The 22,784-nt window shown below is 38.4% G+C and overlaps 1 pseudogene; it reads left to right on the top strand.

Moving 5' to 3' along the window:
* Positions 1–13,684: 13,684 nt before the first annotated feature.
* Positions 13,685–14,112, top strand: LOC110216672 (ubiquitin-conjugating enzyme E2 L3 pseudogene; annotated as a pseudogene).
* The last annotated feature ends 8,672 nt before the right edge of the window (positions 14,113–22,784 follow it).

The following is a 22,784-nucleotide window of genomic DNA, read 5'->3' as shown; positions in this document are numbered from 1 at the left end:
GATGAAAAATTAAATCGACACATGATTGCTAGGTGACTAGATAAAAGGAGTCCCTCTTAGACTCAGAAATTATTATTAGAAACCATCCAGCGTCATATTTCAGATATATACCTGACTAATCTCTCAGGGAAATGCTATTGTTACTGAGACATTTGAACTATTTTTTTTTTCAAAAAAGAGAGATATAATTTAAATGATATAGGCTAATATTTGTCAACTGGTATCAACTCTGCTCGTAGATGAAGAGTTTCTTCCATTGGTTTCATATTGGATTTTCTATGGGGAGAAGGGGTTGAAAGAAAATCTCCCCATCACTGCATTAAATCCTAAGATTTTCTCAGAGTTCTTCTCTCAGCTCCCCCAGAAATTATCAGTCCTATTAGAATTTTGGAAACAAACCTGATGCTTTGTTTCTGAAAGACGTATTATCTGGGTTTCAGGTACTCCTTGAGAATAAAAAGACTTAATAATGTTATTTACTTTAGGGATAAAAACTTCCCAATTTCCCTCATTTTGCCAGAGGGACTAGTTCAGTGTCCCAAGTAATCAACCTCCACTCTGAAATCTCTACTTAAGAGGCAATGATACCGGGTGGAAAAACATTAGAATGTCTTCCACATCCTTCTTCATTTAGCTAATGTAGCCAATTTCTAAAGATTTTCTAGATAGGGATAGATTTCTTTCCTGCACATGTAGGAAGAGAAGATCAAATGAAATAACTGTGAAGCCCTTAGCATAATGCTTGGAGCATAGTAGGTGCTATAGAAATGTTTATTCCCTACCCTTTCACTTTCTGAGTCATGTAGCTTGCATTGCTCCCTCCATGTTCCCTGTTTCTGGAGAAACAGAGCTCTCCACGGTATTCTGAATGAGGTCCTTCTTTACTCAGGTATAGTAAATCCAGAGTTTTTTTCTCCTTCCCTTTAATGACTGTGTGTGTTGTCAGATGTACCTTACTTGGGCTGTAGAGGCTACTTCATCCATTTTTTCCATCTAGACCCAATTCAGAGTGTCTGCCTAATGTAAAACAATGTATCTGTGGAGAGAACATGACTGGGGCTGTGAGGATAGAACATATTGTACTAAATCCTCATCCTCCTTTAGGGTGGAAGTATGAGTCAATGAAATTGGCATAGTGGACCACACAGGTTTCACAAACAGTAGTTCCAAGGGTGAGATTTTTTTTTTAGGCAATTGGGGTTAAGTAACTTGCCCAGGGTCACACAGCTAGTAAGTGTCAAGTGTTTGGGCTGAGGCCAGATTTGAACTCAGGTCCTCTTGACTTCTATCCAATGCATCACCTTGCTGCCCCAAAGGGCTGGATTTTTAATTTCTCCCTTGGGTGTTGCTTAAAGAAAACAAAGTAAACTGTAGTGCATCTATCTGATTTAGCTTATGATCCTGGCAAAACCTGGGAATCTAGTTTTGAGTGATTGATTCATTTATTCATTATGCCCTGAGGACTAAGGATGATAAGGAGTATGTAACTTCCATCTGGTGCTCATTGCCTTTCAATGAGTTGTTGGATTATTTCAGAAATAAATGTATCTTTTTGTTATTATTAATCACTGCCAGGGTGGGGGGTGTGGGTGGATAGACAGAGAGCAAAGAGGATCATGACTTCCTTTAATGGGGATTTAACCACTTCAGTTGCAGTGCCCATCAGGTTGGGAAAGCATTTGACCACCCACTGAGTTGTTCAACAATCAATAGGAAGAGACAAAATCCCTTACATTTTGGCATAACTGCATGATCAATATGTAAATGAGAAAAGGGGGTAAGTGATCACTGTCAAGATATTTCCTTGTTGGACTGTATTGCATATACCAATGGCACAACTCAAAAATCTGCATTGCTTCCTGTTAAAAATCCAAGGCAAATCATAATCTCAAAATGGCTACCTTAGTACAAAGGAGAGCTCTTCCCATAGGAAGGCATGCTTGGAATCATTTTGTTTGTTTGCTTGTTTGTTTTTATAATTTATTTATTTTTAGTTTTCAACATTCACTTCCATAAGATTTTGAGTTTTGCCTTTTCTCCACCATGCTCTCTTCCCCCCCTCCCTTGGACGGCATGCAGTGTGACAGGCTCTACTTATACATTCATATTAAACATTTTTTCACATTAGTCATGATGTAAAGAAGAATTAAAACTAATGGGAGGAACCACAAGAAAGAAGAAACAAAACAAAACAACAAAAGAAAAGGAGAGCAAATAGTATGCTTCCATCTGCATTCAGACTCCAAAGTTCTTTCTCTGGATGTGGATAGCATTCTCCATCATGAGTCTTTTGGAGTTGTCTTAGATCCTTGCATTACTGAGAAGAGCTAAGTCTATCAAGGTCAGTCATTGCATTATGTGGCTTTTACTGTGTACAATATTCTCCTGGTTCTGCCCATTTCACTCTGCATCAGGTCATGTAAGTCTTTCCAAGATTTTTGAAGTCTGCCTGCTCATCATTTCTTATAGCACAAATAGTATTCTATTACATTCATATACCACAACTTGTTCAGCCATTCCTCAATTGATGGACATCCCCTCAGTTTCCAATTCTTTGCCATCGCAAAGAGAGCAGCTACAAAGATTTTTGTACATGTGGGTCCTTTTTCTGTTTCTATGATCTCTTTGGGATGCAGACTTGGAAGTGATACTGCTGGGTCAAATGCTAAGCACATTTTTATAGCCCTTTGGGCATAGTTCCAAATTGTTTTCCAGAATGGTTAGATCAGTTCAGAACTCCATCAATAATGCATTGGTGTTCCAATTTTCCCACATTTTCTCCAAAATTTGTCATTTTCTTATTTTGTCATGTTAGCCAATCTGATAGGTGTGATGTGGTATCCTAGAGTCATTCTGACCTACATTTCTCCAACCAATAGTGATTTAGAGCATTCTTTCATATGACTATAGAGAGCTTTAATTTATTCCTCTGAAAAATGCCTGTTCATATCCTTTGACAATTTATCAATCAGAGAGTGACTTGTATTCTTATAAATTCAACTCCATTGTTTATATATTTTAGAAATGAGGCCTTTATCAGAAACACTAGTTGTAAAAATTCTTTCCCTGCTTTCTGCTTCCCTCCTAATCCTGGTTGCATTGGCTTTGGTTGTGCAAAAACTTTTCAATCTAATGTAATCAAAATCATCCATCTTGCATTTCATAATGTTCCCTGTCTCTTCTTTGGTCATAAATTCTTCCCTTCTCCACAGATCTGACAATAAACTATTCCTTGCTCTCCTAGTTTGCTTATAGTATCCAGCTTTATATCTAAATCATGCACCCAATTTGACTTTATCTCGGTATAGGGAGTAAGATATTGGTTTATACATAATTTCTGCCATACTATTTTCCAGTTTTCCCAGCAGTTTTTGTCAAATACTGAGTTCTTACTGGGATCACGTTCTAATAGGGTTCAGATAATGTGGCAAGGAACCACTGGGCAACCATTGGAAAGATACTTGATATTGTCATCATCAAAAAAGTACCTACTTCTTTCAAACTTCTTTTTCTTCAAGGAGAACACTATCATATACAGCATGGATGGGATAAAAGTAGGCATTCCGGTGCAAGATGGGGCTGAGTTTGAAAGAAACTCCTTTAGCTGCTGCACCAGCTGAGGTGATATCCTGGGAGATGAGGTCAGGGTCTAAAGTATGGGCCAAATAGTGCATGACAAAGATGGCAGATGCAGTAAAAAGCCACCTAAAAGGGCTATAATAAGGAGCCCATTAGCAAACCTTTGTCCAAGAGAAGTGAGAAACCTATGTTGCTTCCAGAGTTGTCTTATGGCATGACAAACCGCAAATGCATACCCACATTCTATGTGTGTGTGTTTGTTTATGTGTGTGTATGTATGTGCATGAATATATATATATATATATATATATATATATACATACATATGTATATGTGCATAAACATACTAGAGATATACATACATACACACACGCATACATATATAATCACTCCTTTCCACAATAGTGGTTGGGTGAGAGAGACAGAGACAGAGAAAATGACAGATAGACAGAGAGGGACAGAGACAGAGATAGATAGAGAGAGAGAAAGAGGGACAGAGACATTAGCTGACCAATCTGAAGCCTGTTGGCAGGTCTGGGTGAGGGCAAGCTCTACACCATGGGCACTGGTCAAGGGAAGCAGAGGTTCAACATGAGGAACATTATAATTAGTGAAAACAGTATAGCCCATCTTCAAAGATTCCTCAAGGGCTGGAGAGGACTTATCAATATAAAGGACAAAATCAAGCCTGTCAAAGGCTATAGATCTATAAGATCAGCATAAACAGTATCATTGAGATGAGCCACTTCTGAGCTATCATGGCAAGTTTGTTTTATAGAATCAGGGAGGGGAAAAAGTGTAGCAGCATTAAAGACTGATAATTTCTCAGATCTCAACATTTTCAGGGACCAGCAATCAGAGTTCATAGAGTGTCAACCTCTGAGCAGAAAATGGTGGGTGTTCTTTTGAGTCAGCAGAGCAGCAACAGGATGTGGGGCATGGATAATGAGTTTATGATCCAAAATAAAATCTTAGGATTCTTCCATCAGTCATGTTGCAGCAGTGAAATCTCTTAAACCCCTACTGCCCCTCAAGTAACAGCATCAAGCTGAGAGGAATAATAAGCAATAAGGTGTCAAGCAGAATTTGACTTGTGACCTTAGACTCCAAAGGCAATTCCTTTCTGTTCCTGAACCTACAGAATAAAGTCTATGATAATCAGGAAGTTTCCAAATCCAGGGGACAATATCAGAGGCCATTAAAGTAGACAAAACGTAGTAGATTCAGTAGCCCTGTTCCAGGAACAGATTCAGGAACATCCTTCTGAGTTAGTTCAATGAGAGATTGAACAATCTCTCCCAAAGCAGATTTCCGAAGTCCACAAAATTCTCTTGCTCCTAACTGCCACTTCTTGACTCTAGGTTTTATGTTATGGCATTTTGGTAATAACTATCAGCCATTTTTCACATAGGAATCTGGTTCCTTGGCACAGAGTAGACCCTAAATATTCTACAGATTCTTGGCAAAATTGTAGTTTAGAAAGAAAGGCCTTATGGCCCTTTTCAACTAAGGCAATATGGAGAGTGATAGTATCATTAATATAGGACTCCTTATTTCAGGAGTCAAGCAAACAATTCATCAACTTACTGTATCAGAACAGGAACTGCAAGGTGACCTCCTCCTGAATGTCAAAGTGCAAGTACTGAGAGAAATATTGGATGACTGCGCATGTTCTTGTGGTAGTTGAGTCCATTTGCATTGAATTACCGCTTTCCACAACAGTTGTTGGGGTCTAGTACAAATAAAAGCAAAAAACTCTTGGCTGTCTTTCTAAATGGGAATGAAGGAAAAAAGCATTATAAAGATGGTTGTTGTTGCTCAGTTGTGTCCCACTCTACGTGACTCCCATGGTGTCCATGGGGTTTTCTTGGTAAAGGCACTAGAGTAGTTTGCCATTTCTTTCTCCAGTGTGTCCTCATTATGCAGATGAGGAACTGAGGCAAATAGGGGTTCAATTGACTTGCCCAGGGTGGTGCAGTTATTAAGTGTTTGAGGCCAGATTTTACTCAAATCTTTCTGACCCCATGCCCACTGCTCTCTCCACTGCATCACCTAGCTGCCTCATTACAAAGATAGACAACAGAATAAAATCTAGAGCCAGGGGTTACACTAATAAAAATAATAGCAGGATTAGGAACAATGTTAGGTTTCTGAATCACATATTTATTAATGGCCCTTAGACTTATATGAATCTATAGATTGGTTTTCTATCAAGTCCTGTCCTAGGTTTTTTAACAAGAAGCACAGGGATATTACAAGGAGATTTACAAAGGTCAAGAATATCTATTTTTCCTAAACAATTTGATGTTAAGTTAAAACTTTCAATGACCTCTCAGGGGAGTGAGTATTGCTGAGCATGCAGTAGTGGTAAATATGCCTTTACCTGACTGTTAACGGAAGGAAGACTTAAGAAGTCTGACCTCACCCTGTGTAGTGCCCCATAAGGGGGGAAGGACAGTAACCAACTCTTCAAGGACTTTTCTGGAGTGACCTGGGGCATTCTCCAGGGAAGCTAGAAGGCCCTACACTTGGGAAATCAGCAAGTCCGTGTTTATCACCTCAGCACTACAGTGTAACGTGGCCCAAAATGTAACAAAAGATCCTAACCTAGTAAATTAATAAGACCTCCAGGACAAAACTCTACTGGTCAGTGCGGGGCTCAGGATGATAGTGTGTCTCACAATTTGGCCATGGTACAAATTTTCCTTCAATACCCATAAGCATTTTGTCTGGAAACAGCTGGGGGCACTGTGGATAGGACAGAGTCAAGAAGACTTGAGTCCAAATCTAGCCCAAACAGTTGGAGTTGATAATGGAGAAGATAATGAGGCAAGCCAGCTTATTGTAAGTTGAGCCCGCAGTACTCAATGAGGCAATCAAATACAGAACAAAACAGTTAGTTTTGTCATCTCTTAACAAGCCACTCAGCTCTTAAAAATCTACTTCTAACACCAGAGAACTGTCAAATTCCTCAGATTGGCAAATAGCAAGGGATTCTGCTTTGTCTAGGCAGCTCTAAGCTTCTTCTTAGAGCAGAGCACAACTTAGAGAAAAACAGATACAAAGCCTCTGGTTTTCTCTCTATTCTTCTCTCTCAAGCCAGAAAGAGGGCACAGAACAATAGGTTGAATAGTTTTTCACACAGGAGCAGAATTCATCTCTTAACCAATTAGCATGCAACAACAGTTCCAGCTTTTTTCCAGTCAATCAGCAAGCAATTCTTCTTTCTTCTCATTGGCAACTGCCTAGCAAAGCACACAAAGTGTCAGCTGTCTCAGTGAGAAGCCTTCTACCTTCTCTCCCTGGAGTCATTATTTCTCCTGCACCCAACTCACTCTCTTACTTCATCTCCTATCTATCTTATAATACAGCTTTTTCTCAAAGCTTTACCTCCTGCTGGGCTTCTTAAATGTGTGTAGTATAATGAGTTCTTGACCTGAAATCCATGAATTTTAAAAATTATAATAACTATTTCACTATAATTGTTTTCCTTTGTAATCCTTTGTACTGTACTGTATGCATTTGAAAATATTCTCAGAAAGTGTCCATCACAAGAACACACACACACAAACACACACACACACACACACACACACATATTGAGAACTCCTACTCTAATGCATCAAATCAGAGCCTCCCTATGGCCAGTAATTCACCTTTACCTTATTAGGATAAATTCAAAAATCACATTTGTGTCAGATATGAACTCAAAGATATTTATCAAATCTCCCTATAGACCCCAGTTATTTGATTTATCATTATGTCATGTGTAAAACTCTAAAATAGCCACATGCAAATGAGCTCGTGGACCATGATGCCCTACATACATTGGGACCTCACTCATTGCTTTATCGTCAAAGCTGTGCTCTTGATTCATTACCTGAGGTCTATTCTCTGTCTGGTCCTCAGACTATGCTTCTCCTCTACATTTTATCTGAGTGCTTATTTCTTCAAAAGTGGAATTTGTTAGTTTTCCGTGCATGAATGTTATTTGTTATCTTTTAGCAACCACACTTTTCAAAGAGCAAAGAAATAGTATCATGTCTTCCACTATAAAAAAGATATTTTTTTGCACCAGTGCCATCGTATATAGAACATGAAATATCAAAAATAATAGCAGGATAGTGACTTACTATTTGTTACTATTTATTACATTAATCTCCTACTACCTATTTCTGACTCCCATAAAAAAGATGAGAATTATGTAATCTTGTCAGTGATATTAATAATAACTTCCCTTTGTGCTTCAAGGTAAATAAAGCACTTGCCTCCTCAAAGTGCTGTTAGGTAGAGAGTACAACCATTATTGGTCGAATTTTAGAAGTGAGGAAATTGCTTCAGAGAGGAGAATTCACTTGCCCAATATCACATGGCTAGTAAGTATCAGAGTTAGGCTTCCTCACCACAAGCCTCCTGAAGAAGCTAACACTCGACCAAGCCAGCAAGGAGCTCACTTGGGCTGTAACCAGAAAGAGTAGTAAGCTTTGGAGCTTCCTATTTGAATTAATGTTTCTTGCCAACTAAGTGCAAAGCTCAAGTGTTTCTATACTGTTAAAGAATAACAACTGTTGTCAGCTTCCTCTAAATTTTGGTGCCTTGAAGGTAATTCCTTGTGGGCTAGCTATAGATATAACTGTTCATTTAATACAAAACTAAACAAACAACAAAAGTTCATGGTCTGATTTTATCGAAGGTAGAAACAATCTTTGCCAATGCTTGGAGGAACAAAAGCATGAGGAGAAATAAGAGGGAGTGGAAGGAGACTTAGGACATGTTATCTCCCGTTCCCTTCCCTGACATAGACAAATACGGAACAATCTGGCCAACAGGCAAGTTATCAGATGGAGTGTTGGCAGGTGAAATTAGGTGAGGAAAGTTCAACTGAATGATGATTGACAAACTCCATTAAAGAATCATCAAGAATCAGAATTTTTTTTCAGTTAAATACAAGTTAAACTCCTATTAATTTAATTTCCTCTTTTGAAGAGTTTCTATATTTGCAAGTCAGGGGCCATCTCCATCCATCCTGATCTATATCTAGCCACTGAACCCAGATGGCTCCAGAGAATAAAGTGAGGCTGGTGACCTTGCACAGCCCTCCCTTATTTAAATCCAACTCACTTCCAATTCATACTATCACCTTCCTGATGTCATGGTCCTCTTCAATTATGGAGGACAAATAACAAGAATGACAAATAAGAATATTGGCAGGTCAAGGGAATGCCATAGATAGTATTTCTGAACAATCATTAGCATCACAGCTCTAGTTGGAATAGACCCCAAAAGCTAGCTAGTGCAACTCTGTCATTTTGCAGATGAGGATACAGAAGCACAGGATGGGCCACTGACTTGCTCAAGGTCATACAGATCAGTGGCATGACAATAACTCCCCTGCTGTCTTTGTAAATAAGATGGAAATCTATCTTTCTGAATAGTATGGAGAGATGTGGGCTAAATTATGATACCCTTGAATGGATTTAGATCTGGTTCAGTTTCTGGATGCAAAAAACAGTGATTAATGGATAGATGTCAACCTCCAGGAAGGTCTTATAAAGTCACCCACTACAGCCCAGAGACACTGCTTTCAAAACAAAACCCAGCTACCTTCAGTTTGTGGGGGAAAACATCCTAGGTAGAATCTGATATTCCTTCTTTCAGCATTGTTTAATCTAAACTTAGATATACTGAAAAGCATGGGAGTGAGAGGAAAAGAGACCTTAGCAAACAGATTTATAAGACTTGCCCTCCACTAATGATACCTGGGTAGAAGAAGGAGCTGTCCAGCAAATTCCTCTGCACTTAGAGTGCCTACCTTCTGTTCTCATCATCTTTCTCTTCTACTTCTCAGAACTTTTCAAAAATATAAAGGCACTGCAACTACTGACTCACAGTTTCCACTCAGTACTTTCATTCTTCTGCATGCAATAAAGAGATGCTCACTGTAGCCATTGTTTCCCTTTCCACACTAATTGACTCACAGTACCCAGGCAGGCCTCTGGCCCTTCAAAAGCATGTATGCAAGTACTCTAGTGGCTCCATGATCTTCACAATGCCCTTTTCAAGTTACTGTGTCACTCACATCCCCATTGTAATCACCCCATTGCAGCCATAGTTAGGACAGGGGAAGCTGGAGAGATGTTTGCAAAGAAGTGTTTATATATTTATATATATACACACACACACACACACACACATATATATATATATACACACACACACACATATATATACACACACACACATACATATTATATATATATGTGATATATATATATATATAATATATATATATTATATATATATATATATATATAATATATATTTATATATTTTGCCTTTCAGACTGCAGCTGCCCAGATTCCTCATAAGTTCCTAGGAGTGGGTTTCAGGTATCTCTCCACTTTATCTGTGGATAAGATAAAAGGAACATTCCATGTTTACAAATTTTGCAGATGATGCTACGCTGGGATACATCAAATGAGAGAATCAAGACAGAAAAATAATTCTTATGCAGTCTATTGATAGAGTGAATTTATTAAAATGAAATGTGAGATATTGGGATCAGATGATACTAAATTTAGGGCTGGAAATGACCTTCAAGGCCATCTGGTCTATGTTCTCATTTTATGAATGAAGTTATTCAGGCCTAGAGCGGGAAGGTGATTTGCATAAGGGTGCTGAGGTGGTAAATGGAACAACCAGGATTGGAATCCAGATCCTCTGACTCCAAAAATTCAGGGTTCTTTCTATTATACCATAGGATAAATGTAAAGTTCTAAAACTGAACAAAAATATCCAACTTCATAAATATAGGAATGAACATACAATTATTTTTCGTTGTTTTTCAGTCATTTCAGTAATATCTAACACTTCATAACTCCTTTTGGAGTTTTCTTGGCAAAGATACTGAAGTGGTTTTCCATTTCCTTCTCCAGCTTATTTTACACATGAGGAAACTGGGGCAAACAGGGTTAAGTGACTAGACCAGAATCATACACTGAATTCACATTGTCCTGTCCATAAGCCTGCAGCTCTATCCACCACACCACCTAGTGTCCCCATGCAATTATTAGGAAGTTCATAAGGAAAAGAATATGGGATTTTCAAATCCATTGTATTCATTCAGCACTTTGTATGTTCTCAAACACTTTTGGACCTACTACATAATTAGTGCCCCAACACAACCCCTTTGAAATAAATACAACAAAGGTTGCTATGTCCATTTCGCAAATGGGCAAGCTCAAGTCCAGAACAGAGCAGTAATTACTCCCAGCTCATACAGCTTAGGGCAGAGCTATGACTGAAGCTTGGGTCTTCTTCCACTAAATGCTCTGGTGGAAATGCTCTAGAAATCAGCTAGTGCTGGACAGGACAGCATAAAGCAGGAGCCAGGCCTCCATCAGTATCAGAAAGATGGGAATGATGAGGAAAAAAAGATTTAAGAGGAAAGAATATTTGCTAATTATGGACCCCATATTCTAGAGGGGCACAGAGAATGGGATAGGTAGATCTGGAGCAGGACACTGAGTGGAGGTAAGATGGAGGCAAGGAGGGCTGAGACAAATGAGAGTGAGAGAATGAAAAATTAGGCATTCTGCAATAAAGCAGAATACAATAATTCTCATAAATTCATAAAAGAAGGAATATTAAACATATAATTATAATTTTAGAAAACCCTTAAAAAAAGGTTCAAACTTAAAATAGGCTAAATAATTTAATACAAAAACATTTGTTGGTCAGACAACAAATCATAGAAATAGGGTATAATTTCATCAAAGAAAATTACAATAATAAGACAGTATAACAAAATGTTTGAGGATAGCCAAATCAGTCTTTAGGAGAAAATTTATGTGTTAAACACTTTCACCAATAAAAGAAAAACACAGAGAGGAGTCAACACAGACAACAAAAAAAAACATTAAGCATTAAATTTTTAAAAAGCAAGTAAACAGAAAAACAGAAATTCTGAAATAGCCATCAGAAAATTAACAAAATTGAAAGAAAAAATGTGCCTTTAATTAGGTAAATAACTTTCAAACATTCCTGTGGAAAAGACCAGAGCTGAGTAGAACCTTTAACATTTAAACACAGGAGTGAAGACAAACACAGAAAGGTAAATATACATTCAGGCAATTGAGAGGAACTAAATCATGGATTCTTATTATTTTTGAGTCATGAACCTCTTTGGCAGTCCAGTGAGCCTCTGGACCCCTTTCCTAGAGTGCTGTCCTTAAATAGATAAAATAAAATACATGAGATTACCAAGAAAATAAATTGTATCAAATTATTTTCCCTATCTGAGCCCACAGATTTCATTAAAATCCAGTTTGAAAATTCCTGGCCTACATGTTGATTAAAAAGTTACATTTTAATTAGGGAAGAAGAAACAAATGTCTCTTCAAAATCTTAATTTCTTCAAGGTCACAGAGGGAGTTAAGGAATATAGAAGGCCTCCCGTATTGATGAGAGCAAAGAAAAAGCAGGAAAAGGTAACACACTAGGAAAGAAAAGAGGAAGAACAGTGGAATTTGCTATTTCTCAAAATTGAGGTACATGAAAAGAAGGGTCTCCAGACTTAGAAGAATGAGTTGTAGGTAGTAGGCATCACATGAGCCTTATCTGAACCAGATATTAAAGAGTTGAGGAGGGAGGGAAAGAGACAGACAGAGACAGAGAGAGAGAGAGAGAGAGAGAGAGAGAGAGAGAGAGAGAGAGAGAGAGACAGAGAGAGAGATTTGGTATAGAAAAGATTAAGTTCAAAATTGAAACATATATAAACACATATTGAAACATATGCAGGGGGAGGGGTGGGGGGAGGTGTTTAGAAAGAAAGTAGAAACAAAGAAGGAATAGCCACTAGGAAAGCACATTTCAGAGGGTGGATTGTAAAGGGGGAAATAAAACAAAAGAAAGAAACATTAAAAAGCAGTGACCAAGATCTGGGAAAGGGGAAGAAAAGAGGAGCAGTGGAAGGGAAGGATTCAGTTCAGTTACAGATCAGTTGCATTAATCACACTTCTCTTTAACTATCTCCTTCATCTTTCTAAAGAGGGGTAGAAAGGAAAAGTAGAAGAGGATAGCATCTTAGTACCTAAATGATAAGTTAATTAAATCTGGGAAAAATAAAGAGGAAAACTATAATAATAAAACTATAATAACAAACCTCAATGTACCCCCTTTCAGTCTAGTCAAAATTAAACAGCAACAACAACAAAAAGCTAAATAAGAAAGAAATTAAGAATCTAAATACTGCTGGCTTGACTGGGTATTATAGCACTCTTTTCACCTGGCATGGTACTCTTTTCAACAAAAGTAAAGACTCAGACTAAGGTCTAGAAATGGCCAATTTTAGACTCTGACTCTCTCAGAGTCTTCTTTTTGAAGTCTGTCACTTCCAATCAGGAATTTGGGAGAAATATGGGTCCTCTAGACTTTTTCCATATTTCTCACCAGCTTTTGAACTTCTCTAGAACTTTCCATTATGTCTTCCTCCCCAGAAACTCATCACTGGGAAATCTTATTACCTGCAAGATTGAATCATCTTGGTCCAACCATCTCATCAACCCCCTCTGCACCCTTGCTGGGACATCTGACTAGAGGGGCAGGGCCCTGAGCTCCTGGAAAAAGCATAGTTTTTATCCACATTTCCCTCCCAGCCCACGCCTGATCTCCTCTCTGCCTCTCATGAGGTTGCTCAGCAGCCTGGCCTGTGGGGCCACCCTGGGGCTGAGGGCAGGCAGAGGCCCAGCGAGGAAGGGGCAGGAGCAAGTAGCACTGAGGCCCCAGGCCAGCCTTGCTCAAGCTTCTCCATCCTGCCTGGGAAAACTGAAGCATCCCAGGGCCAAGCTGGCTAGGGTGCCCTGCCAGGAGGCCCCTGCTCTTCCCATACCTTCCCATCCCCTCTCCTCCATCACCCCCTCCCACCTGAGACTGTGATTTGGGGGGAGGGTGTGGTGTGGGACCCCCTGGCCTAGCTGAGAGAGGGGACCATTGTCATCTCATTTTGTCCTCAAGCCTCCCTGCCACCATGATACAGAGAGGAAACTGAGGCACACGGAGGAAAGGAAGTGCTTGGGGACTCCCACCTGGGAAGTGGGGGCTGAAAGAAACCCTCAAGCATGGGATGAAAAACTTCCCTAACATCCATGTTGATAAAGCTAATTATTTGACTTAGCAAGGCTTCATCTTTCCTGACAACCCTCCATATGACAAGGGAACCTTCAGAATTAAAATCAATTTCCCAGCAAAGTCTCCATTCAAACCACCTAAGATCATTTTTAAAACAAAGATCTACCACCCTAACATCCATGAAAAAGAGCAGGTCTGTCTGCCAGTAATTAGTGCTGAAACTGCAAGCCAGCAACCAAAACTGACCAAGTTATGCAGTCCCTCATAGCACTGGTGAACGACCCCCAGCCTGAGCACCCCTTGCTGGCTGACTTAGCTGAACAGTACTTTAAGGGCCTTGAAGAATTCTATCAGAATGCTGAAGAGTTAACAAAGAAATGCAGGGAAAACCTACCTGTGGACTAAATCTTCCATGATTGATTCCAAGCAGTGCCAGCATAGACTTGGAACAAGGCATTTCCAACACACTACAACCAGGAATCTTTGGGAAATTAACACAGGACACCTCCTGGTGTTAACTTATGGCAGTTACTAATTTTCTTAATCAAAAGTGGTCTAGGTAAACCTGTAAAGAAAGGATTAAAAATTTAAGATGTTCTAGTTCTAATTCCTTTGTTTTAAAAATCACTACTTCAAAAAAATAAACATTTTTTTTAAAAAATCACTGCTTCAATCTACCTTAAAAAAGTAATAAAAAATCCTGGCTCAGATCAAGGTTCCCTCTCCACCCACAAGCTTATGTTTATGGTGATCACCCCAATTATTCTTCCAGGTTTCCTGCAAGGTCTGTATGATCTGTTACTCTAAGAGGAAATTCTGCTGATTTAATGTTTTTGGGAAACCAGACTACTGTTAAGATTACTTGTGACAAGACTCAGGAGTCTGGTGAATATCCCTTCATTTCTGGTTCTTAGCTCTAGGTTAACTTTTTCATAAGCAAGTCATTCACATGTTAGTTAGAATTTGTTTGCTGTTTCCTGCATTCATACAAGCTAATTTCACAATTAAGGTGGTTTCCTGCCTATATTATAATGCTGATCCACAGAGACAGAGCACAGAATAGTTGCTCACTTGGGCTCACTTCACTCCACTCACCTTACCAATACTTATACCATGAAGGCAGCAGCTGTGTGCCTCTTCCTGATGCTGACACTCATATCCATGTTCCATGAGTTTATCTTTCCAGCCCTAACCCCTAATATCACCTGTCCTCTTGCAATGACTGACCCAGACAGTCCCAGGATATAAACATGTGAGAAGTGGGCACACTTCCTGTTCAGAATGACAGCTTTAAAAAGAAATATGTTTACTTTTTTGGATCTGCCAAGAGAAATCATGCAATATCCAGGCTGGAAGAGACCCTAGGAGATAGAACTGAGATTATAAGAACTTGAAGGGACCTTAGAACTTAAAATATTGAAGGCGGAAGGACCATAGACTATAAAATGTTGGCATTGGAAGAAATCATTAAAAATGTACTTTCAGAGATGAAATGGATTTTTGAAGTTAATATCAGAGCCACAAATGAATTTAGTAGATGGAATACAATCTGTTAGAAATACAACAGATCCTAGAACATAGAATCTTAAACTGGAAAGGGTCTTCAGAGTTTACTTAATAAATTCTCTTCATTTTAAAGAGACAGAAAATGTGGCATGGTGAAAGTACAACATAGAAGTTGCTTCTGTCTATTACGTTAAATGGAGTTTCTTGTCACATTAGAGGAAAGAGTTTCCCAAGACTAAGAAAGCAATAGGAGGAGCATTGTTGAGTCATTCAAGAGGTCATCTTGGTTAATACTTTTGCCTTCTTTACTTCTATTCCATATGTGGAGTCAGTCTCAGAAGAAAAAGTAAGTCTTCTCTCCCTCAACATCAAATCTTTTTGATATCACATGCCTATCTTGTAATGACATTGCATTTCACATAAAGGTGGCCCCAAATTTAAATTTTTTTGAAAAAACACAAGAATAAAATTTATTAGATATCGAGGCTTATTCCCAGGTAGCATCCTGGGTCAGCCTTCAATGGACTTTTCTCCAGTTGTAAATTTTAAAGTTATGCCTTGGATAAACAGAAACCAAGTCCACAATGGCAGAACGCAAGAGAATATCCAGACAGGATAAGTAAAGCTCAAGGTCATAAATCAGAAAGCAGTATTATTGGGTCTCCTACTCTAGGAACATCTTCTACCAACGTACATCAGGACACAGCTGTAATTTATAGATGTTAAGGTTTGTCAGAATCACCAGAGTTGGTAAGATACTTGTCAATATGATTATATAGCCAACATAAAAGAAGCAGGGCCAGCACCTAGGTCTTCCTGCCTCCAAAGCTGACAATCTTATCTATTCTGCCATCCTGTCTCTTACTCTGCATCTTCCAGATGGTGAATAAATAAATGTCTGTTGAATAGAAGATTGGGTTTCTGGAGATCAGAGCTCCTCATGCCTCCATGACTATGAAATACAGGGCAAGGGTTGGAGGAGGGGGGAATTAGTCTAAGTGATTCTATGTGAAGATTGTAGATATGATTTTCACAGTATTTCCTGACCATTTTCCTTTTCAGACCCAGACACCTAAGCATCTCCAAGTTTTTAGAAACTTGACTGTGTAAATATTCTATGACCCAAGAAAGTGATAATGTTCATTACTGATTTTTCAGGTTGACTGTGAAGGTTACGAAAAACTGCCACCAGGAGAGTACCAACCATGCACTCTAGAATACTTACCAATATGTGGTTCTGATGGGAAAAATATATCTGAATAAATGTGCTTTGTGTGATGCTGTTAAGTAAGTACAGGCATCAAATGGAAGGGAAGAAAGTAGGGACAGGATTGGGGGTGGGATAGAATTCAGTAGTTAATACAATGTAGACATATTCTTGAATGATTTGAGACCAGAGAGTGAGAAAGCATTGTTCCATTCCCTTAAAGCTTACCCCAACAATATATACCAGCAGTTCCCCTAGCCAGATGATTCACACTCCTCTCTGCCACATTTACTCCCTCCATTACCCTTCCCTTACTCTGTATGTACTGGTATACCCACATTATAGACAAGAAAACTAAGGCATAAAGCAGTAAAAAGAAGTATCTAAAGCTATAACAGTAGGGAGAGACAAAGCCAAGATGTGAACCCCATGCTTCTTCCATGATACCATATAACCTGTATCAGTAGGGTCAACTTCAACACTTTGGGCCTCTGTTTCCATGTGAGTAGAATTAGTTACATGCTTCCATAGTTTGTTTGCATATGTATTAAATTAGTGTATAAAAGTAGCTGGACAGTATAAATGGCATATTCCTTCCAGAGTCAACAATCATGTTCACAATTCCTTCCAGAGTCAACAATCAATGTTTTTATAAATGTGTGAACTAATTGCATACCTTTGGATAAGTCACTCAAATTCTCAATGGTCATTTTTCATCTATAAGATCAGAGGATTCCACGAATCCTGTCAGCTCTGACATGCTACAGCTCTAATTCTTGTCTTTAAAGACATCCATAGTTGTTCACATATCCTCTCCTTCCCCCTCATGACTCATCCTATTCACTTTTTCAAATCCCTAAACAGAGGAGCACACATGTTTGTGTGACAAGAAGTGTATAAAAGTTTCTGTCGTATTTTTATCTCTGTTCATCATATTTCCTTCAAGTGATTTATGTCTTATTTTAGATTAGTAGTTCTGACTTCAGACTTTTATATGTTTTTACACCTCCACTAAAGAGCTGCTCTGATGCCTCACTGTGGCATGGAGGTAGCCCTGGATTCTCAAAGCTATATCAGGTGTGTGCAAGTTTGTGGTGAGGTCTAACCAATGCAGAAAGTCTTCCAGCATGAGTACAGTGACAGACTTTTTTTCTGTCATCAAGAGACTTGCCTACCTAATTTTAAAAATTACAACTATATAATCCTGACCAGAAGGTTGTCTACAGGGTGGTAAAATTTCTTTGGTCACAGCAATTCATCAAGACTGGAAGGAGTTGAAATCTACTTGAGTGTAAGAATTCCAGAAATTTGAAGAATTGGCTTTAATGACTCCTAGTGAAAACAAGGTGGAGTGAAGTAATGATCTGATAATGAATGACTGATAAACAACCATCAGCTATGGCCATTTTAATAGAAATAGTACGTGACTTCAGAAGGCAGATAGTGAAGCATGTCTGCTGTCTCTCCACAGGGTGCTGGTGGGCTCTTAGTGACAAACAAGACCTATATTTTAAGACATGGAGAACATGTCAATTTGTTTGGGATTTTGTTATTGTTGTTGCTTCTTTGTTTCCTGTACTAATTTCTTATGAGGGAGGGTCCTATTGCTAGAGAGAGGGTTGAGTAGCGGAGAGACATTGAATAATGGCAGTGATGGGGGGGGGGTTAAAAGCATAAATCAAATGTTTTAAAGATAAGAAGAGTAAATTTTATGAGGAAGTTGAGAAAACAAGAGCAACATAGTGCTACATAAACACGGAATGTCAGTGTCAGAATGGATGTCAGACACCCTCTAATCCTGCTTTTACCCAATGCACCTCCAAGTGATCATCTTACTTCTGTTTAAACACTGCCTGTGACAGGGAGCTCATCACCTCCCCAAACAGCCTGTTTCGTTGTTCCCTTCTCTGAAGAAAAGAGGAAATTGGACTAGTTAATATCAAAGGTCATTTCTGCATTGTGAAGTTTGACATCAAAAAATGCGTTTCTGTATTAGTGACGCTCATTTAACTTTCTTTTCTTGCTCTATAAGCAGAGTGATGACAAAATCGAATTGTCATCTGAGGGGGAGTGTTGAATTAGAGCATCAGTTCTGAAATGTCCTCCAGTGCTTTTCATTCCCACTAGAAGATAATGCACAAGACAGCTCTAATTTCCAGAAATTTCTCCTTCAGAATGTTGGTTCTTCAACCTCGTTTAGAGTGTTGCTTGTTGAATAAAGGAAATTTCATTGATTTTTTTTGTCTGAACTCTCTTAATTGTAGAGATAAACAGGGAACCTGAGATAGAGTAATATATCAAATGTCATAACAGGATGGGAATCGGGAATATCCCACCAACAGAAGGCTCAGTATTAGACAGGGGAGAGGCAGAGCATGTTTGCTGGCTTCAAGACTATCAAGGAATTAAGTCTTTTTCTGATTAGCCTTAAAGGGCAAGGTCAGGGTTGCTTTTTACTGGGAGAAAAATTTGAGCTTTATGTGAAAAACTTCCTAACAATTAGAGTCTCTCAAGAGTGGAATTGCTGCCCAGAAGGGAGTGAGCTTTTCATAACTGGAATTTTTCAAGGAAATGTTAGACGACCATTCATTGGGGATTCTTTACAGAATATTCCTGCTATTTCAGTGATGGTTTGGAACCTTAAGAAATTCACTGAGATTTTTAAGCTCTCCACTCCTCAATAATGTTTTACTGAAATCCAAATACTCAAAGGAAATATTAAGGTTCATCAGTTGAGAATCAAACTGTAAAGAATCCAGAAGAAGCATCTGTGGGAAGATGATTCAATTCCCTTGCACAAAGGAAAGCAAAGGATGGCAGGAGGCTTTCTGACTGTTGGAGGGTGTCTGTGTGACTGAAATTATTGCTGCTAATATGTGTGCATGTGTGTATGTATATATGTATGTGTGTATGTATGTATATACATATATGTATGTGTATGTGTATGTATACATGTGATGTACAAAGCATCTCAGAACACTGGCTTTGATTCTCAGATCTTGTGACCAGATCTATACCAACCTATCCCTGTCTCAAAGTGAGCCATGCCATTGTATACTGGAGAGAACAGGGTATCTGAAATGTGAGTTGGAATCCTGCCTCTGCAAGTCATTGTCTATGTGAGTTAGATTAAATCAATAAATCTCTCTAGGCCTCATTTTCCTCCTTGAGCAAATGAAATGTTTGGATTAGATGATCCAATAAGATTTCCTCAAGCTTTATATCTATGATCTGTATGACCTAAAAAGGAGCCTCTGGGAGCATATTTGTCATCTATATTTCACTCCTTAAAGCTTATGTGTCTGGTTTGCCATTGGTCAAACTTTTCAAGGTTATTGGCACTGCACACATTTAACATTTGGGGGCACACATCATGGGACCAACAAAATAGACAACCAAATGTTTTTGCCAGTCCTTATGTACTCTCACAAACTCCCCAAAACAGGAATTATGCCAAACCAATCAATTAATTGCTGCTTTCTCCACAAGACAAGATGATAATGTGGCTTAAGGTCTTCCCTACATGAAGCATAGGGTGTCAGTGTGGCCTCTGAGGAGGTACTATACACATTTCTAGCCTCTTCTCTCATAATCCATCTCCAAGGGAGACTTTATTACTTACCAGGAAAAGAAGCAATAGATCGAGGCCCAAAGTTTGACCACATGCTCCCTTTAAAGAAAGGAGGTGCCAGGCTAGAATTGGATCTATTTGCTCTCTTAAATATTGTGAGTGTAGGGGATGTGGTTTTCAGGATCAGGTTAAACTTCTCATCACTGTTCATTATTGGGGGAAGCAAAGCAGTACCCCAAGATTTATACCCAAGTCTTGGCCACTCATGCAGTTACAGAGCATTGGTCTGCATCAGTTAGGAGGAGTACCACCCCAATTGGCAATTAGACTTGGGTAACTGTAAAAATCCTACCTAGGTAACAGCCTAATAACTTAATAATAAAAAGTCTAATTTCTAATTGACTCATTCACCATAACTTCCCACGTGAGCATCTACCTTCTGTTAGGGCACATAACCTGACCCTGAAAGAAAAAAGAGCAGGAACTTCATTGGAGCTCAGATTGCAACCAAAAATGACCTAACCTGTAAATCTGAGCCTAACAACAAATGAAAATACATGAAAGTTCAATAAAGAAGAGATATTTCAAAATACTCATGGAAAGAATACTATACCTGAATAAATTGTTTACTTCCCAAACATCCCTGAACCCAGAAATACAGGAAGGCTAAATAATTACTTCAACCAAAGACAGCAATAAAAACAAAACAAGAAGACAGAACCGATTTAGAGATTTCTTTCTAAATGTACAAGGGTAGATAAGGATGAAAGCCAAAGTAAAAGAAAAACTGAAAGATCATGCGCTAAATCTCATCACATCACTAACTATAGGAAAATCACTGTTCTTGCTTTTGTTTTTAATAATGGTAAGTTACAGAAAGGGAGGGAGAAAAAAAGGAGTTCTGGAAGAAGTATACAGAAGAGAATACATGATGTACCTTATTGGCAAAATGGAAAAAAAAAGTACACTGAAGAAAACAATTCCCTGAAAAATACAATTGGCCAACTGGAAAAAAAAAAGTACACTGAAGAACACAACTCCTTAAAAAGCAGATTTGGCCAAACAGAAAAGGAGATACAAAAACTCACTGACAAGAAGAACTCTTTAAAAAGTAAAATGGGCCAAATGGAAAAAGAGATATAAAATCTAATAGAAGAAAACAATTTTAAAAAAATAGAATTGGGCAAGTGGAAGCTAATGACTCTATGAGAGAGTGAGAATCAGTCAAACAGAAGCAAAAGAATTTAAAAAATAGATGAAAACATAAAATACTTCATTGGTAAAACAATTGACCTAGAAAACAGATTCAGGAGACACAATTTAAAAATTATTGGTCTACATGAAAATCATGATGTAAAAAGAGCCTGGACAGCACATTTCAGGAAATCATTAAAGAAAACTGCCCTGAGGTCCTAGAACCACAGGGTAAAATATCTGTAGAAAGAATCCACCAATCACCTCCTGAAAGAGATCCCAAATTGAAAACACCAAGGAACATAGTAGCCAAATTCCAAAATTATAAGGTCAAAGAGAAAATAGTGCAAGCAGCCAAAAAGGAACAATTTAAATATCATGGAACCACAGTCGGGATTCCAGAGGACCTTGCAGCTTCTACATTAAAAGATCATAGGTCATGGAATACAGTATTTTGTAAGGCAAAGGAGCTTGGATTAAAACCAAGGATCAAATATCCAGCAAAAATGAGAATGATCTTTCAAGAGATGAGATGGATATTCAACAAAATAGGGGAATTACAAACTTTCCTGATAAAAACACCAGAGCTCAACAGAAAATTTGATCTTCAAATACGAGATTTAAGAGAGACATAAAAAGGTGAACAGGAAAGAAAAAAACAATAATATGTTATTAATAAGGGCAAACTGTTTACATCCCTACAAGGGAAGACTCATAATTCTTGAGAATTGTACTGTTATTACACCATTTTAAAGGGGTATACATAGAGGGAGTGGGAATAAGTTGACTTTGATGTAAGCATAAAAAAAATCTAATTAAGTGGAATAAATGGATCTAAGTAAGTGGATTAGTCTGATCTAATTAAAGGATTGGAAAGGAAAGGAGGAGGCAGACAAGAGTAAATTACCTTATAGGAAAAGGCACAAAAACCTATTACAGTAGAGGAAAAGAAGGGAAGGAGATGAGCATTGTTTCAACTTTACTTTCATCAGATTTGGCTTAAGGAGGGAATAACATAATCAGTTAGCCATAGAAATCTAACTTGCTCTATAGGCAGTAGGAGGAAATGGGGAGGGAAAAGGGAGGTGGTATAGAAGGGAAGGAAGAAGTAGTAAGAGCAAAGGGGAAAAGGGAGGGGGCGAAACCAAGGGAGGCCATGGTCAAAAGCAAAACACTAGTGAAGAGGGAAAGGGAGAAAGGAGAAAGAAAAGTATAAAGAGGAGGGAAATAGGATGGAGAGAAAGACACAGATAGTAATCATAACTGTGAATGTGAATGGGATGAACTCTCCCATAAAACAGAAGCACATAGCCGAATTGATTAAAAACCATCATTTTACAATATGTTGTTTACAGGAAAACACATTTGAAACAGAGGGACACACACAGGGTAAAGATAAAAGGCTGGAGTAGAATGTCTTATGCTTCAGCTGAAGTAAAAATGGAAGGGGTAGCAATCCTGATCTCAGACTCAGCAAAAGGGAAAATAGATCTTATCAAAAGAGATAAGAAAGGCAACTACATCCTGCTAACAGGCACCATAGACAATAAAGTAATATCATTACTAAAGATATATGCACCAAGTGGTATAGCATCCAAA

This window comes from Phascolarctos cinereus, unplaced genomic scaffold (assembly GCF_003287225.1).
Source record: "Phascolarctos cinereus isolate Bilbo 61053 unplaced genomic scaffold, phaCin_HiC Scaffold_2;HRSCAF=192, whole genome shotgun sequence".
Lineage (NCBI taxonomy): Eukaryota > Metazoa > Chordata > Mammalia > Diprotodontia > Phascolarctidae > Phascolarctos > Phascolarctos cinereus.
Note: the sequence above shows the minus strand (reverse complement) of the source record. Positions and strands in the feature narration are given on the sequence as shown.